Source organism: Copadichromis virginalis, linkage group LG16, assembly GCF_057382275.1.
Source record: "Copadichromis virginalis isolate Kocher_CV1m ecotype Utaka linkage group LG16, C_Virginalis_male_GT1.1, whole genome shotgun sequence".
Lineage (NCBI taxonomy): Eukaryota > Metazoa > Chordata > Actinopteri > Cichliformes > Cichlidae > Copadichromis > Copadichromis virginalis.
Window position 1 is genome coordinate 33,929,894 of NC_140633.1, and position 14,752 is coordinate 33,944,645.

The window sequence follows — 14,752 nt, forward strand, 5'->3', positions numbered from 1 at the left end:
GAGATAAAGTAATTTTAAGTTTTTGTTATTCTTTCCCTTTCCTAATGCATATTTGCAGTCTGAGCACAAGGCCATAGAAACAGGAGTCTGGATTGATGTACTTCGGGAAACCCAACTGAGAAACCAGTGATTGGTTAAATGCTGAACACATTAGCATTCCTATTACCTTGTAAAGCGAAGGGTTGGAAAATCATGACAAATGCAGAGTAACTTTTGTGGACACCACAATCCAAACCACCAGCAAGCTTTCTGCAAACATTTTAATAAGATTTGCAGTCATATTTACTTAGTGTTTGCCAAGTAATTTTGGTGCCTATGCCAGATCAGGAGAAAGTCGAAACAATGAAACACTGAGTATATATGTAACACATGAACATATTATTCTGGAGGAAAGTCTTGTGAACTAGGCCAGTGCCTCTGCCAGCTCCAAAATGAGTGTTACGCAATATTTTTTTCATGTATTTTTTCATGTAGCATGCTTTTTGTTTTGTATATGTTTTGGACCAGCAAATCTGCTGATCAGAGGGTGTACAAGAGACCCTGCCAACCCTCTAATTTGCGGCAACTGCCTTGACTTGTAAGTGTTCAACCTCTTCTGAAGTTGTACTTCTCTAACTTTACTACATCTAAACTTACCTTACATTTAAACAGTGCAGAGTTCACTTTCTGAACAGGCATATTTTAACCAGAGATGAAAAAAATAACCCACCGATGAAGCAAAATAAAAAAAGAAGTACAAAAATTTTAGAAAATTAAAGCTCCTAATCAGGACATCAAATGAAGCATCCTGGCTGTGACATACTCCATCACTTTGTTTCCCACTCAGTGGTAATTAGTAACCATTGTTCTGCTGGGAATTAAAGGCTGTCATATTTTTCATGGTGGCTTTAAGTGGAGCCTCAAACAAAAACCAAAACTCATTTTTGTTTGTCATTTTCATATGTGAAAGTGCTTTAAAACATACATCAAAAATATTAACATGGAGAGAAATGTTGATTTACTTTGTTTTAATATGATTTTGTGCTTTGGACCATCACATTTAAAGCTGCGAGACTGAAGAACTTCCTAGGAATTTTTATATTCTCATCACATGTGCCATTCATCTACAGGACCTCCTCTCTATTTCTGCTCCAAGAAAGTGCAGAATCCCAAGCGTACCCCCCATGCTTGGACTTATACCATCACCACACCTCTGACTCTCTTCAGAGACCACTGTCTCATTCATCACCAATGATCATTAATGCATTTTACATAAGGCCACCAGTCATACAGACCTATCCAGCAAACATGCACCCTTGGTGCACATGAACCCTTGGTAGCGGGTTACATAGTGTGGACCTTGATACTGGCATGAAATCTAGGGTATTTAAAGGACCCACAGCTTACTAACAGTATGCCCACACTTTAGCTGGACTTCCCTACTGGAGGTCCACCCAGGCCTCATACTACAGTGTCTAGATGTGCTTAGAAAACCTTTCCTAATAAACTGGCATGATATTTGTTTGATCTCTTTTAGAAACGAGTTAAAATAAAATCACCCTGCACATTTTATGGGAATGTACATTACAGTAAGTGACAGAGAAGACAGAGATTCAGCCTTGAACCCACAAAAGTCATAGCAAGGAATCAAATTTCTCCTTTTGTGGCTTCTCTGCACCATTTGGGACGGGCACCATGGCACACTTACAGTCTGAGTGCAGGCCGACAGAAAGTGATTAATGCCCAGGTCTATTTAAGACTTTTTGTAATTACACAGAGAATGGGGGAAGAGGAACTAAGTCTACAAAGCCCTCACAGCAAGACGTGTGTGATGGATTGAGAACAGACCCTGTGACACATGCACTATAGAAAAAATTTTATTATATTTTAATGATGTTTGACCTAGTATTTGAAAGAATACTGTGTCATAAGTACAGCTTTGGAAATTGGATATCTGGTCTGATTAAATGAGAATAAAAGTGTATCACAGTGGGAGCAAATGATAATACATTTGATTCAGTCTTTTTCATTGCATATTGAAAATATGTATTAAACTGCAAAGCCTTGTCTTACAATCCCATTTTATTGAAATTGGCCATGACTATGAAATGACTTTGAGAAGTTGCAACAGCATACTTGATTTAAGAACGCAAAGTCTAATCTTTATAAATTTTGGGCTTTTATAGATTATAAACCCAATTATATGAATCACTCACTTAAACTGACATGCGGGAGCCATTATTAACTCTCCAATGGACTCCAAAGACATCCTGTAAGCTTTTGTAAGGCAGTATAATGTTTTCTCACAATTACTACACAATTACAGGGATTTTTCTCTGCTCTTTTTATCAGTAGATATTTGGGTGACTAATACAGTGTATTCTGTCCTGCTGAACATTTTCAAGTCCTTTGTATCCCAGAGTTTTAGGTTCTAATTGTAGTTTCTTGTCCTGATCCAGTTCATTGTTGTCCTCTCTCATCCCGCTATAGCTTAGTTCCATGAATGAGCTGTAAGCAGGCAGAAAAGCAAAGACATTATTAAACTTCAGTATTATTTTTGGCACAGTTTGTGTAACCACTAAAAGGTTAAAGCATGAAAAAGTCAAGATGATCAACCTGAACCTTATAGGGGAAATGGACCTAGTTTACACCCTCTAGTGAATGTGGGATACTTGCAAAACATATATGAAACATTCATGGCTCTGGAGAACGCTACTTGAAAAGTAGTGGTCTTTTTAGACCTCTGTAGCTTTTCACCCATAATTGTACAAGTGTGGCACAGATTGATATTTTTATCTCAAGTTATATTTTGGAATGTGTATGGTGATGCATTTACATCCAAAGGCATCACATTATGCTGTTTTGTCACATGACAGCATCTCACCGTTACACACGAGGGATGTTTTGGTGTTGCTACAGCAATACTGGATGCTGAGAGAGAAACGTCATACTGGGATTCACAAACAACACTTGTAACAAAAACACATAATATGTTAAATTTACTGAGTAAAGTGTATGAACTAACCAGTCAACATACATATCTACCAGTGAGGCACCAACAGGGATAGAAAACCTAAGTGACACCTTAGGCTTTATAGTACTTCCTAGATATCTTTCAAATTTTCTTTTCATAGTTTTAAAATAATTTATTACATGCGTTCATGTCCATGCGCCATGAGAAAGACAATCTCAGTCTCAAACACCTCTCAGGTCCCACCTCTTACATACAATCTCATCACTGTGGTCTCTTTGTAAATACTGACCATACTTTTTACTGACCTTTGATTTCTTCCTATGACTAGAGAACACTAGCTGCCTTGTTTTGCCATCAGTGAACACACCATTGTGAAATCTATCTCTCTTTTATAAACAAAAGCCAAATCTGACCATCATCACTGTAACATAAATCATTATATATTAATAATAATGGATACTTTATTGATCCCCATGGGGAAATTACTTGTTTTTCTCTGCATTTGACCCATTCACTCAGTGAAGCAGTGGGCAGCCCACTAAGCAGGCGCCCGGGGAGCAGTGTGTAGGGACGGTACCTTGCTCAGGGGTACCTCAGGGTAGCCGTTAAGTGGATTCGAACCGCCGACCTTCCGATCATGGGGCGACCACTTTACCTACTGAGCTATCCCTGCCCTGCTCTTCATTAAGATGAAGATTCAGCCAGAGTCAATTAAAACAGAATGTTGCTTATTGAAATGATACAGAGCCAAAACAGCTGTTACCTTTGGCAAAAGTACATTATTAGAGAAACACCTTAAAATACTGATTTGTTGGGATTTTTTTTTTTTTTTAGCAAGAACTTAAAAAAAAAAAAAAACAACTTGATTTTAAGAGGAAGAAAACTCCAGCAGAACCAGGCTCAAGGAGCAGCCTCTAGTCACAACTGGTCGGGATAAAAGAAAAGCAATAAACAAGAAGCAATAGACCTTAACGCCAGGATAAACTTTGGTTAGGCCCCAGTTAAACAGACCTGTCAGCAACCACCAACCGCTAAAATGTGTATTCCCCAACTTTCATCCACAACTGCCGAGAAAATGCTGCAGATTTCTGCCAGTTGCTGCTTCTACTGTTTTCACAGAAGTTGAAGTAGTGAAACTGCGTAAACTGCAATGCATCACACTTTTCATAGTTTCACTCCTGCTTGACCAGTAGCTGGTGAGTGTTCAGGGCGTTTTTTCAGCAAACTACAGGCAATCAAAGTAATCAGAAGGAGATTTTTGGAGCACATTCGTCATTCAGCTAAAAATTGGCAACAATCTGAGAGCAAGTGCACCTCTTCCCCCAATCAAGAGAGCCTTTTTTCCCCATCATTTTTACTAATACTAATAATTACTGTATGTCTTCTTTCCTTTAATGTCCATACACACAGAGATCAAACCCATAGTTATTCGTAGTGACTGTCTTTGGTCTTTGTGCCAGCGTATTCACCAACAGGTTTTCAAACAGTAGGAGGTCACTGACTGCTCTGATGACCAGGGGTATTTGTTAATCCACATTTAGCACCATTATTGTAATCATAATCCGTAATTAAAAAAAAAAAAAAAACAAAAAAAAAAAAACAGGAGAATACAGGCAGTCAGTGGTGGTGTATCATTCCTAATAAAAGCCATGCTAACTTAAGTAGGTCTCTTAGTATGTCTATTCAATAAAGTTTCAAAATATGGATGCATTCAAGCAACTTAAAAACACATATCACCTGCCAAGAGTTCAATTATCTCTCAGTATTAAGACGCTTTTCTGCAAACTGATTGTGATTGCCTGCCAGTGATCGGATCAGGTATAAAGATTCCTGCTGACTAGCCCATAACACTTCATTACTCAGCTCGTGAGTATAAAATAAAACAATAAAACACTGAATTAAATATGAGTGACATCAAAGTAATGTGTGCCTCTGTTCTGAAACATTCACTTGTACACCTGGGTGTTTGGAGACCTGTACTCTGGGACCGGAGCTGATGCTGTCTAACCGGTGCACTCACACTTGTTTTCCCACTCATTACTTACTCGACGGGTGTGAAGAAATCTCTTGTGCTGCATGAGCTCCAAAACATGCTTCTCAATGCATACTATCTTGTTTTATTATTTCTCTGATTGCTTTGGAGTGTGCAGCGTGACACAATGGTTACACCAGCTGAATTCTTCACACTCTTGCTGTCTATGATTGGCTCAACTTACAATACAAAGCACCCTGACTTAATTTTTTCTTGTCAACACATTTGAAAAGAAATCAGTTGGAGCTTTCTGAGCCTGAGAGTTAGATGATTTCTGCACCTTTCAGACACGTCAAATGATCGCTAACAATCCAATTCCCCAACTTTTGCCTCTGTGCCCTTCATCCGGTTGTTGTTGTTCTCACTTGCAGCTATTTCTGTTTTCCAAGAGTTTTGTTTCTTCAACTTCCACAGACATGAGCTGCAAATTAATTAGCATCATGCACCTACATTAGGTCTTCATAAATTTATGCAGAACTCATTTGTGCCTTTGTTTCTATTTTGGGCAAGTTCATTTTCAGTGTTAGTGTACTTCTCACAAACGCAGCTCTAAAAATAAGGTGTCTTCAAAAGATGGCAAGGTTCAAAAGAGATTCTTCTTTAGATAAATTTGAAACAATGCCATCTGGCCAGTAAGAAGATTTCACAAGAGGGTTTAACTTAAAACACACTTTATTCAATCTTGCTAGTTTTATTCTTATTGTGAAAATCACAGGTTCACATGAAGGTGACAATTGGCAGGGAAGTTAAACAGGAATATTGAGGGCAGGACCCATAACCAGTCAGATCCTTCCTTAACTAATAACATCAAGTTTCAAACCTTCAAGATCTTCAAGACAGCCCATCTGCTTCAACCTAAGCAGGGGATCTTGACTGTTTCTATGCCTAAATGTATTGAAATTAACTCATTGGATATTTGTGTTAACGAGTAGTCGATCAGATGTATCTTATAAAGAGGCCGGTGAGTCTGTGTTGGTATTCTAATTAACACTGACAGAAGAGACAATGTGTGCTTTGTGGTAGGATTTGGATTGTCCAAAGTCTGCCCATTGAAAATATATAAAAGCTAGGTTTTTAAAGGTGATCAGGGTTAGTGTATTAAATGGTATTGTCAGGAGTCAGAATAGAAACTGCTGATGTGCACAGTGGATCAATAAGTCTTCTAAATTGGAGGTAAGGGGACCTTTGTAAATTTGGCTACAGAACAAATAGGTATTCAAGGTTACAGAGCAGTTAAAAAGAAACTAAAATCGACTCTCAGCTCAAACACAAACACACTTTTCTGTTAAACAGAAGGGCAGCCTTCCTACTGAGGCTGTTAGTGTCACGACTAGGGGCAGCAGTCGCGTGATGTGTGGAAAGGAGGACTCAAATGCAGCACTTATTAGGATGTGAGGGTGATTTATAAAGAATACCGAACATAAAGTGGGGATGGCAAAACAGAACTAAGGATGAACTAAACTTGGAGAAAACTAAACTATAGAGCAGCAAACTTGAACATGCAGGGGCTTCACGAAGTAATGTAGCGTACACAGGGTAAAATGATGAACACAGACGACGCGACAAGGATCACAGGCAGACACGCAGTATAAATACACACACCAGGTAATTAGGAAATGGCAGACAGGTGGGGACACAGCTGGAACTAATGGACATAATGAGACAAACCTACAAAGTAAAACAGGAAACTCACAGACTTTTTTACACTACCAACTGGGGACATGAACAGAACACAGAGGGGAGGCACAGGTAGGGATGATAGAAACATACAACTCAAACCCTAAGAACAAATACAAAATCAGAATAAACTAGAAAAATGATAATAATAAACTTAAAGCGCTGGGTCACCGACCCAGGACCATGATAGTTAGACTGGGCCCATGTGGTTTTATGGTTACAAAACCCCAACTGTTTTGGTACTTCAGACCCATAGCATCCAGTTCCAAGAAAACTCATGTTAAACTATCAGACCTTCAAACAAAAACTCAGCATAAAACAAAGACAGCCTGCAGGAACACAAAATACAAGTCTGAAAGCTATTTTATATTTACTGAACCAAAACAGATGTTTAATACTAACTGAGTCTGTGTGCAAAAACACTGCTGGATTTGACACATTCCCTAGACTGATTATTACCAGCCTAGTTCATTTAAATTGTTGACCTTTTTTAGAAGAATGTGGTTGTTTTAGAGGTCTCACCATTAGCACAGTGTGCTAAAATTTAAAAAGAAAAAACGAATTCCCAAAGAAATGAGTAGGACAGCGTCGGAAATCTGTCAGTTTGGGAAGAATTACCAGACTATTCTGAGCCTCTGAGTTGGGGTTCTCACTGATGATGGCTTAGCCTTAGGCCATCAAACAGCTGAGGCGCATCTGATTTAAACCAGTGTATTCTCACTTTGGAATCAGTTAGAAGTTGAGCTGTTAGGTTAAAGAACATATCTCCACTGCTACCTCTATGAAAGTAACAGGGAAACATGAATTTTGCTGCTTGATCAAAAATCCAAAAAGAAACAACTACAGTGAATTAAAGCTGGAATAAATAAAAGTCCACAGACAGAGGTCAACAAAAGACAGAGAAATTGTAGGGTTAGGGGCGGCGCTAGAGTATCAGAAAATCAGACCTACTCATTTTATAGGGTTTCACTTTTTCACCATGCTGAAACAGAAACTTTTTACAGCAAAAATGCAAGGCCAAAATGGAAAAAATAGTTCTGAAACCATCCTTATTTAACATGTGCTAAAATGTAACCCCATCCCTAAATGGACAAGGTGGATGTTAAGACAATCAAATGAAGAGGAAACCTGTCAATTGTATATCAGAGATATTTTGTTTCAAGACAACACCTTCCTCATAAACAAATAATTAGGATGCATCAAGCAGCCCAGGGAGTGAGACCTTTCAATATTAACAGTTTTTGCAGGAATGTTTTCTGTGTCTGTGCTACCAGTAATTGAAAGTCTGTCTGTGCAGTTATCTTCAGAGAGAATTTAAACATCCCCATCAGTACCCTCATATTCCTCTGTTCATCTCCAGATGGTTCAAGTAGAGTGCAGATAAGATTTTGCATTATTGATGCACTCTGTTGGATTGTCATCAATAGCTCGGGCCATCATCGCTACCGGGGAGCCCACACTGTAAAAAAAAATCTGTCAAATTTACGGTACAATACCGGCAGCTGTGGTTGCCAGGAATATACCGTGTAAAAAATGTGGAATCTGTAAAAGACAATACGGTATACTGGTTTTGTAACCCTAATTTTTAAGGTAGACAACGTATTATTTTACCAAAATCATGATAGGAAAAACCAAATATATTTGTCAATTATACAGCAATTTAATGTAAAAAATGCAACTTTCCATAGCTTTTTACGGATATTTGCAGTAAAAAAAAAGTAATAATATAATAATATTTACAGTAATTTGTTGTTAATTTAACAGTAATAGGATAGACCCTATTATTGTAAATAACTGTAAAAATAACAGAAATATGTTAAACCTTATTAAAACCTTTGACAGTAAAAAACACAGTGAAATTGTATAACAAATTACAGCATTTTATTTTGACCAGATACATTTTACGGTAAATTCCTGGCAACCACAGCTGCCGGTATTTTACCGCTAAAAATACAGTACAATATGAGGAACATAAATGGTTTACCGTACATTTTACATTTGCAACCGCTAAATATAGAAAAATCTAAAGATGCTCATATACAACCAAGGTAGAGAATATTACTGATAAACAATGAGAAAATTTGACATACCATTTGAAAACAGACTAAACATATTATTTTCTCTATTCCTACAAAACAGCATAGATCTTGAGAATACAGCATGTGTCCATATATATGGCTGGTAATCCATGGAGGAATGAATAAACATGAAACAAAATATTACCTGCCCCTGACCTATCAACAGTAATGAGTCACTGGGTCCTGCCTTGGTGAAGGAAAGGACTCGGTGGAGTTTCTAATGCGCATGGTGTTGAAGATACAAGCTCTGCAGGAGTACTTCAATGTCCATCAGGAGTTCACTTTGGACTGGCAGGATCCCCTCTGCAGCAAAAAAAATGGACAAAGTTTGATCAGTGCTTGAGCAAAATGCACAGAAATGAACAAAACGTGCTGCCAAAACCAGATCTAATGATAAATGATTTCTTAAGTGTAAAATATACAGTTCTTAAAGGATAGCTATTGTCAAAATGAAACCTGGGCTGTTTTTTTCAGTTTTTTTTTTTTACTGTAAACAAGACAAACATATATCTAAAAGCATAATTACGACAAACAAGCCATTTTTGAGATTGACCGTGATTTTGTTTTGTGGTCAATAGCCAGTGAATGGGAATACTAGGGGGCCGGGGCATAAATTTGAGCACATCAAAATCGATACAGTAAAAAAAACAAAAAAAAAAAAACAGCCCAGGTTGCGTTTTGGCAATAGTTATACTTTAAATCTACTTATGTAAAAGTTATACATAGACAACGCAGCCCTAATCACAATCATAATTTGTTGGAAAACGTATTTAAGTTTCGTATTGATTTATCATAGAACTTGAAGTTAATGGCTGAATGCATGGTGATGAGACCTATCATTCAATCTACATTTTATAGCGTATGAAACTGCTCACCTGGACATGAACCTGAGCTCGGCTGATTAAGATTAGTGTCTCCTGTCCATCTTTCTTTAGCAAAACTTGAATAATACCACTGCTTACCTCTTATTGAATCTTTGGGTGCAGACTTAATTGAAGAGCCTCGTATAAACAGGCAGGGTGTGATGTTTAGGGAAACCAAAGAATACAGCCGCCATCATTTCTGCCAGAAGACTCATTGGGTGCAACGAAGCTTTCATTGTGGACTGGCTAGATACCTTCTGCATTCAGAAGGAAAACAAGAAGGGCATACACCATAAACAATAATAACTGACAAAAATAATGAGACAAGAAATTAAAGTAACAAAATAAGTGCAAATCAAGTTTCCCTGTGTTACAGTGTAGCTGAATGTTTTTCAACAATTTGATTTACGGTAAAACACATACCAAATATTTCCAGCCAAGGTTTGTTTCAATCTTCAGCATTTTTTTTCCTGCCATTGTCTTGAAACTGTTTCATCTGTCTCTCTCATTTGATGCTGTTTACAAAAACAAAACAGCAATATTGTAAAGGGAAAAAGGAAAATTAATTTAATGGAAAAAAAAAGATTATGACCTGAAATCTCACCATTTCCTGAGAGTCACAGGTCCTTTGAGTATCCTTATGGTTTCTGCTCAAATTCAGTGTCTGAAAAGGGCAGGAACAAAACAAACCTTTTTAATCATAATAAAGACAAAATAAGATTTAGAGACAGACGACAAAGAAATGTGTAAAATATCTTCTTGAATCTGTTTACTTTACTAACCTTGAAAGAGACTCTTGGGTCTTAGCTGTGCCACCACCCTTAAACCTTAAAACAGATGGAGACGATATGCTGGCCTGGCTTGAAATTTCCATATTTGGTGCTGTAAAACAATATCACAAACAATAGATTAATTGTACTTTTTGGACCTTGGCCAAAGCATAATAGAAAAAACAGAAAGTCCTTCATGGCTATTGTGCAATGAAATCATAATACTTACTGGTTTGTTTCTCAGATGTCTCCACTCCTAATGATTGTAGTGCCTCCAGTACAATTTCAAGGATTGAGGCAGACAGGTCCGGCAGCACCTTAGTAATGGAACTCCTTATGCTGCCCCCCATTTCCAAGATGTCTGATAAAAGAATGTGAATAAAGGTCAATTTACACCAAGTGGTACCTTTGGTCTTAAAATATGAAGCTGATCTTGCTTGATACTACACTTTTATACAGTGTTTCGTAAGTACCAAACTAACAGCACCATTATTGTGACAGCACACTGTGTTTCAGTGGAACCATTTGGTACCCATACTTCATGTAAGATGTTAATGGATAGAAATCAATTAAGTCAATGGGTTTTGACCAAAAAAATCATTTTATTTAAAACAGCTTACTATCACTTATGTCACACAGAACATCAGCAGGAGGCTCAGTAGAGGGCTCTTCTGATTTCTGCCACAGATCAGACTCTAGCAGACATCTCAAAGTCTCTCTTAAAGGCACATAATAGGCAAACCTATCTTTTCTGTTTTCATCTCTCCCTAAAAATATTTTCTTTGGTTCCGCATAGTTGAAGGCTTTTTTAAAGATCTGAGCTCTGGAGTGCACTGTCCTCAATGGCCCGGTATGACATGCAGAAAAAAGATCATAGCTTTTGACAGACTCACAGACTTTGTTGATGTCCTCCTCTGATAATGATGTGTCATCTTTTAACAGTGATGCAAGTTTACCCAAACTGTATGTCTGTCCCAACTCATGCATGTTCTGCATTTCCTCTACAATGTTCTGTATGGTTGAAGCAGGCAGTAGAAACTGACCCTGCAATTTTAAGTAGAATAGTGAAACGTTTCTCAGAAAAAGATCACAGAATTCAGGGGGCATTTCCATGTTATCTTCATGTGTAATAGACTGTGCAGCAGGCTCGGAAATCAAGGGTACAAAGTCATCTGATGTGGTTGGAACAGATGATGATTGACATGCAGACTCTCTATATAAATCACCAATGCTGCTGTCTGAAAACTCTGTGTTTACGTGACATGTGAGCAGTAAAAGATGATTTAACTCTAAAGGTATTTGTGCATCCTCTTACTGGACAAGTGACCACGTGTCCTTCCACAATATGGCTCTTCAGATGAGCTATTAACTCTTTAGAGTTCTGACACTGACGTTCACACATCGCCATTGCACATGTAAACGAAGAAACCACCACCACACCAGTGACATGGGTGGGGGCAGTGTCTTCGGTAAAAATGAGCCTTAAACGCGCCATACCTGGTGTATGTCTGCTTGCAGCCTGCTTCAATACACCGAAAGAAACAACGTGGCTCATTCCGATGCAGTTTACAATGAAGCACGTAGCCCCTTGATGACTGAACTACCTTACCACAGAAATTACACGTTAACATAACTCCATGTACTTTGGTAATTCCTCCCTAGCGAATTAAGCACGCCATATACAGAAACTAATCCAGAGCAATGCTTCCCTCGCAACAGTAATGCTAACTCAACTCACAAATGCTAACTAAATTCACAACCTCACTCATAAAAAACGAACTGCTAAAATTATCTATAAACGCTGGGCTGGTGGATTTTTATAACAGAGATAACTTGAAGTTGCATGTACTCACCTCACCTCGAACTAATTGTAAGCTGCCAGGATGTCTACAAATTCCGAAGATGCTGTGGTCCAAGCAGCAATAAATGGCGCTAATATACGAGTTCAAAACTGTGTCCGTTAGCGAAGCCAACTTGAGTCTCCTGCATGAAAAAAAGAGCGGTTGGCACACAGCTCAGCAGCGCGCCGCGCTATTGGTCATTTTCAGGTGACGTCATCCCGCAATGTAACGTCGCTCTTTGTCTCTTTAGGAGGTTCGAATTTGATCAGAAGTCACGTCTGCAGACCGCTGCAGCCACGTCTTGCCTTGCTTCCCCTTTTTTTGGTGAAATGGTTCGCTCATACTGCACAATGTTGCTACCAGATTTTTTTTCTCTGCAATTCGAACGTAAAACGTCTGTACACAGTTTACCAGCAGTTTAGCTACCAATCAACAGCGATCACACAAATTCAAAATTTAAGGCCGACCCACTTAAGGTGGTCTGATAATATGGCGTGAAACACAACAACATAAAGTTGTTTTAAAATAATAATTAAAAAAGATTATTGAAATCAATTTTATTCACAACCATAAACTTTATTTTTAACATCTTCTTTTGCTGTTGATTTTTTTATCAGAAGGTTAACAATGATATACTGCAGGCCTAACTTTTAATCTGTATATCAGTATCTGAATTTTAAAATAAAAAAATACTATCAGTTTTATTGTCTTTCACTGCTGATATTTGCTTTTTTTTTAATGGTATGTACTGGTTGTATTATTACGGTGGACCCTATTTTTTAACATCTTGTTTCTGTAAAAATGAATGTTTTTGTTTGCTTAAAAATCTACAGCTTTATACTGTGAATTCCAATGTGCACAACCCCAAAAGATGTAGTTTTACTCAAATAATACCGTAAAATCTAAGTTTTTCAGACATTTTCAACATTACAATATGTAATTGTAAAATGTATGTATATTTATTTGTTTTCACAGAAAATATTTATAATTTCAACATTTTATTACAGTAAAAAACAAAGTTTTATCCAGTCTCACAATTAACGGTTATTCAATCTATTTAATACAGTAAAAGGAAGTTTTTGATTTTACGCTCCATTACCGTTGGAATTTGACGGTGTTTTGCTGTATATTTTACTGACTTTTTTTACAGTGCATTTACTGTAATGTATGAATTGATGAGCACAGTCTTTGATTTGAGTTGACACACACTGAGCTGCAGTGGCCAATGGCAAACATTCAAGGAGACTCTGTTCAGTCCGCTGCTGGAGAGCAGAAAATAAAACAGCTGGAGCAGAAACAGCAGCAACACTGTAATCCACAAAGAGATGTATTTTTTCTTTGAGTCCCTATTGCATCAGCATTCTTTTACCGTGCTGAAATGTATCAGTGAGCCTTGTGTTTAAACAATTTAAAGAAGAGATAAAAGTTCATCTTTCTAGTTTTGTTACAGGGAAATATCTGCATCACTGAGTTACAGGGAAATTTCTGGGGGAAAAAAAACAACTCATTAAACGAAAAAAATGCTTTGGTACCAACAACCAGAATATAATATATTTTATTTATTATGTCAGTGCGAACTTGTTAGCAGACAAGCTGAAAAACAAAATCACTGCACAGAAATAGCCATTACAAATAGCACTGAATGAATTATCTGCACCACGTCCTTATTTATAAATGTCAACACAAACTAAGAAAAAGAAAAGAAATTTTCCAAGGACCTCCCTACAGAAAGTAGAGCAAAGATGCTACTAACACTTTCCATGTTGGTCAAAATTTGGGTCAGTTGGAAATCCGTTCTAAGCTAAGGATAATCTGGAGGCTTGCTGAGGACCCTGTTGTCCTAAAATCCAGGCAGTGCATTCAGCTGCTATTATGTGTCTTAGTATGTGAATGTGTTTCTGCGGATGAGATGGAAACTCTTATGCCTCAAACACGTCCAATGATTCTCCAGATTCTGCAATAAAATTAACATCAGCGCAGAAAATAATAAATGTTATAATAGTGTCAATGACTCAAAACTAAAACATTTTATCTCAGGCAAAGGGAAAAGTATTATTCCCAGCTGAAAATTATAGTTACTTCCATTAACACTCAACCAAATATTATTTTTAAATTTGTGCCATGATCTTCTTGTCTACAAGGAGAACTCTGCATTCTATATCCATACTAAATCATTCCTTTCTGAAGGTATCAACAGTAATATTTAAATCTAATAAGTTTAAATATCCAGGAATCAGGGTGCAAAATACCCACCACGAGTAAACTGTTGAGACACAGAATTTTATAACCAAAACAAAGGTCATGACCTCAGAGATAGTTGCGTGGTTAACCAGCTGCTTGGAAATGAATCTCATACAACCAAAAAGTGTTTTATAAACTCTTATTTCTTATGCACATAAAGACTTTACTGTGTACCAGCCTTTTAAAAGATAATTCAAGTCTTTCAAGCTTTCAAAACACTGCACTTTTCATCAGCAACCTGAAATTGTGCAGGCTGTGACAAACTGCAATCAATTTTAATTAGGCTATTTTCCTCTA

The 14,752-nt window shown here is 37.5% G+C and overlaps 1 long non-coding RNA gene across 2 annotated transcripts; it reads right to left on the reverse strand.

Annotated features, from left to right (window-relative positions):
- Positions 1-8,521: 8,521 nt before the first annotated feature.
- Positions 8,522-12,449, reverse strand: LOC146691173 (uncharacterized). Of its 2 annotated transcripts, none has more exons than XR_014915554.1 (7): positions 12,232-12,449; positions 10,603-10,734; positions 10,386-10,485; positions 10,208-10,267; positions 10,027-10,118; positions 9,703-9,860; positions 8,522-9,043 (listed from the first exon to the last, which is right to left on the reverse strand). It is a non-coding gene; the product is annotated as an uncharacterized LOC146691173 (long non-coding RNA). The 2 variants fall into 2 exon arrangements; XR_014915553.1 differs by having other exon boundaries at positions 12,227-12,449.
- Positions 12,450-14,752: the final 2,303 nt, after the last annotated feature.